Source organism: Sinocyclocheilus anshuiensis, unplaced genomic scaffold (genome assembly GCF_001515605.1).
Source record: "Sinocyclocheilus anshuiensis isolate Anshui unplaced genomic scaffold, SAMN03320099.WGS_v1.1 scaffold1736, whole genome shotgun sequence".
NCBI lineage: Eukaryota > Metazoa > Chordata > Actinopteri > Cypriniformes > Cyprinidae > Sinocyclocheilus > Sinocyclocheilus anshuiensis.
In genome coordinates, this window is record NW_015558656.1 from 403,933 (window position 1) to 408,701 (window position 4,769).

At 46.8% G+C, this 4,769-nt stretch overlaps 1 pseudogene; it reads left to right on the top strand.

Moving 5' to 3' along the window:
• LOC107681050 (transmembrane channel-like protein 2) overlaps positions 1-4,769 on the top strand; it is a 36,435-nt pseudogene that overhangs the window by 14,762 nt on the left and 16,904 nt on the right.

Here is a 4,769-nt window from a genome sequence, read left to right on the forward strand (position 1 = left end):
GGCTCTGCCTTTGGTGCAAAGGCTGGAGGATTCGAATGAGCAGGTACCGAACTGAATCGCGGAGAAACAGGCAAGGTCGTGCGGTTAGCAGGTAAGGGCATGGCCGCAGATGTGAGTAACTCTCGAAGCTCTTTAGGGGTAGGAGGTGGGGGGAGCCCACAAGTGTCAGGAGCATAAGGCTGAGGAGGGCGTGTTTCAGTAGCCGGGAACACAAAGGAATACTTTCTAGTCTCTGGCATCACCGGTTGGTAAACAGTGACACCCATGTCGGAGAGTGCAAGGATACCCACCTGGTTCATAAAGTCAACGTCAGGCTCTGGCCATGGCGGTAGGGGAAGATCAGCAAAATTTCCATCCTCCGTTAAAGGTGTGGATTCATACCGCCTCACAGGAGGACTGGATAACTGCAACGCCGGTGGCTGTGCAGGTGAGAGATTCTGACCTCTGGTTTCACTCGTTTGACTGGTTTGAAGGTCAGCTCGAAGGGACTGAGCAACTTTAACTAATTCTCTGACTTCCGCACGGACTTCTCTCAGCTCCCTCAGGTCTGCCTGAAAAGCCTGATGAGTCTGCATTAATTGTGCATGCTCATGACGCAGGTGCTGTAGTTCACTGTCGTGTGCAGAGGAAATGAAACCAGCCGCTTGAGGCGAGGAGAAGGATGGCTGATGGAATTTAGCATGCTGTGGAGGCTGATAATTTGAGGACATGATCCGAGAGCCATCAGAACAGACCAGGCAACCACCAGGGGGAGTGGCGTAAGGCTGGAAGGACGGGGGGGGAGTCCGGTGGACAGGTGCCTCCCAGGGGTGTGGGACATCATACTCAGCGACAGGTCTGCCTCGGGTATACTGTACTTCATACTGCTGTAGGTAAGCTGGAGGACGAGTATGGCGTTTAGGACGAACACCACCAACAATCTCCTCATCAGGATCCATCGTGTCAGAAGGGAATACTCATCTGGCTCAAAGGACCAATTTGTTGCAGAGACTTTGGGACTGTTAGGTTCTGATCAGGTAATGGATGAGTAAACCCCCCTGGGTGCCGGTCAGAGCACCAATAATGAAGAGACAGGTGATTAGCTTTCGATGGTGTATTAGTAGAGAAAAGGAAGGGCCACAGAGGTACAATCAAAGGTGTAGATAGTCTGCAAAATAAGTACAATAAAGAAATCAATAAGCTAAAGATATAGATAAACAATAGTAATATTTACAGTTACATAATGAAACCAAAGCATTCCTAATTCACATAACTGGCATTTCTCTACTGAACATACAGTTAAATGAAGGGAAACAAGGTATTTCACAGAAAACTACAAGTCATGAGTGATCATTTGTCCCTATGAACATAAAGTTCCCATATATGGATAGAATCGTGGCGCATCGGAGTAACATTTGCATAAACAGAACGCTAATCACTCGTTTGTGGGACATCATACTCAGCGACAGGTCTGCCTCGGGTATACTGTACTTCATACTGCTGTAGGTAAGCTGGAGGACGAGTATGGCGTTTAGGACGAACACCACCAACAATCTCCTCATCAGGATCCATCGTGTCAGAAGGGAATACTCATCCGGCTCGAAGGACCAATTTGTTGCAGAGACTTTGGGACTGTTAGGTTCTGATCAGGTAATGGATGAGTAAACCCCCCTGGGTGCCAGTCAGAGCACCAATAATGAAGAGACAGGTGATTAGCTTTCGATGGTGTATTAGTAGAGAAAAGGAAGGGCCACAGAGGTACAATCAAAGGTGTAGATAGTCTGCAAAATAAGTACAATAAAGAAATGAATAAGCTAAAGATATAGATAAACAATAGTAATATTTACGGTTACATAATGAAACCAAAGCATTCATAATTCACATAATTGGCATTTCTCTACTGAACATACAGTTAAATGAAGGGAAACAAGGTATTTCACAGAAAACTACGTCATGAGTGATCATTTGTCCTTATGAACATAAAGTTCCCATATATGGATAGAATCATGGCGCATCGGAGTAACATTTGCATAAACAGAACGTTAATCACTCGTTCGGTATTGTAGCAGCTTAACAGAACAACATCACGTCATTAAGACATCATAACACTGATTTACATCTTGATAAAGAATGAATAATTACCCGTTAAGTAATATTCCCGATCGAGGACATGTCTGGGCATGTTCATATGGTACAAACACATATAACACTGTAGCGATCACTGTAAACACAAATATAAATAAAATAGGCTTACTTTGTGGTCAGTGACTACCACCTTGATATTAAATCTGTAAAAATCCCCACGAACAAAGTGAAAGTATCATCCTTGCAGCTGACGGCTCGGACAGATCACTCAAACACAGCAAACAGCGGCAGCTCATCAAACTACACTGCCCTCTACCGAAGTACTATTACGACTCCAGTTTCATAATAAAGGTCCCTCTTACAGGAGCCTTTAATACACTATCCATAATATTGCTTTATCCAGTGCTTGAACTCGTGTAAATCAGGTGAGAAATATGCACAGATCAATCACAGTTTACATCTGAAAACAGTCCAAAACAGTTCTAAATAAATATGTTGTGAGAGGACAATGGATGGACTTTTTCACTGGAGAAAGTGTTATCATGCTTTATGGACTTGTATGGTAATTGCACAAGGTTGTCATGGGGCTTCCATATGGATCCATTCCTCGGAAAACTGTGCAGAGAGAAGAGCAAGACACTGCTATGGACTATTCTGTTCTCATGTATTTCAATGTAAGATCATGATACATTCTGTTACGGGGCTGACGAGACGAGAGGCGTGCAGATCCATGTGCTAGCTTTTATTAATAAACAGTCAAAAACACAGGCAGGGTCGAACAACAGCAAACAGGTATGGCACAGGCAAGACAAAAGAGCAATCCTAAACGGGCTTGAGTCAGACGACAGCAAACGTAATCCAGAGGGCTTGACAAGAGGGGTAATCCGTAAACGTGAGCATAAGGCCAGGCGAGGAGCAAACACAGTCCGAAACAGCAAGCAAAGGGTTAATCCAAGATATGTGGCAAGAATCAGGAACCAGGAAAACAGGCAAGGCAAGACTATGACTAGATTATGAAAACTAGGGCAGGCTCCGTAAAATAGCTATCAGTTATCAAAGTGATAAACGCTAAACAATATTCGGCGTTGAATGGTGGTGTGAGACTGATTTATATAGTGTGTGTTATTGGTAGCAGCTGTGTGTGATTGGTTTCAGGTGAGCTTGTGATTAGTGCAATGGAGCATGGGAAATGTAGTCCAGGGTGATGTGTAACAGTCTGTGTAGTGTGAGAGTCCATGTGGAGAGCGGGTAAACTCTGGTGGTGAGAGAATGGAAGTTTATAGACCGGATTCGTGACATAGCCACGGAACAGGGGGAGGGACAGAGGGCCAGGACCACGTGGAAGTGGAGAGACCGGGGACTGAGGCAGAGTTGGCAGAGCAGAGCACCAAGGCCAAACCGGCGAAGTAGGAAGCCAGGGCGGAGCAGAGAACCAGGGTGGAGCCGGCAGAGCAGGTGGAGCTGAGGACCACCACAGCTGAGCAGACGGGTCCAAAGATCCCCACGGCAGAGCAGAAGACCACCAGGTCGGAGCAGACGGAGCAGAAGACCACCACGGAGGAGCAGAAGACCACCAGGCCGGAGCAGACAGAGCAGAAGACCACCACGACGGAGCAGACTGGACAGAAGCCCACCGGGGCGGAGCAGACGGGACTGGAGCCAACCAGGGCGGAGCAGAAGACCACCAGGCCGGTGCAGATGAAGCAGAAGACCACCACGGTGGAGCAGAAGACCACCAGGCCGGAGCAGACAGAGCAGAAGCCCACCAGGGCGGAGCAGAAGATCTCCAGGGCGGAGCATATGGAGCAGAAGCCCACCAGGGCGGAGCAGATGCAGCAGAAGCCCACCAGGGCGGAACAGAAGACCACCACGGCGGAGCAGACTGATCAGGAGACTGAGACCTAGGAAGAGCAGACACAGACAACAGAGACAGAGTATTCACGGCCCCAAGGACCGAGGCAGGCAACACAAAGGGTTTGGTCTCCTTAAAGATAATGGGGTGGACAGACACATTAGGGAGAACCGGAGGGGCAGACAGTTTGTAATTAAACTCATGGACTGAAACTGGCAAGGCAGATAGTTCGTAATTGGGTCTATTAAATGTAACTGAACAGACAGACAGTTCATAAACAGGCTCATTGACTGAAACAAAATTGGCAGCTGGCATAACATCAGATAAGTTAACTGGGACCTCACTGGCAGACAGTTCAACATTGGAATCATTGGCAAACACTGGTTGAGTTGACAGTTCACACACAGGGTCATTGGTGAAAACTGGACAGACAGGAACATCATCAGACACATTGACACACGAATCAGAATCACGAGGATTGATGGGAACTGGATTGGCTAGACAGACAGATGGTTCAAAATCAGACATATTACTTGAAATTAGTGGACAGACAGACAATTCAGGAACAGATTCATGGGTTGACACTGTGTGGACAGACCGTTCATTATTTAACTCCTTGACTGAGACTGGCAAGACAGATAGTTCAGAATTAGACACACTTGGGGAAACAGAACAAGCAGACAGTTCCTGAATAATCTTTATGGCAGTGACAAGGTTAACAGGAAGGACATAGGGTGAATTAATAGTTTCTGGGCTCATGACAGGTAGGGTTAAGGGTTCAAAGGCAGAGTTTTTGGCTGTGACAGACAGTTCACAATCAACCCCCATGGCTGGTTCAGAACAGGACAAGAGT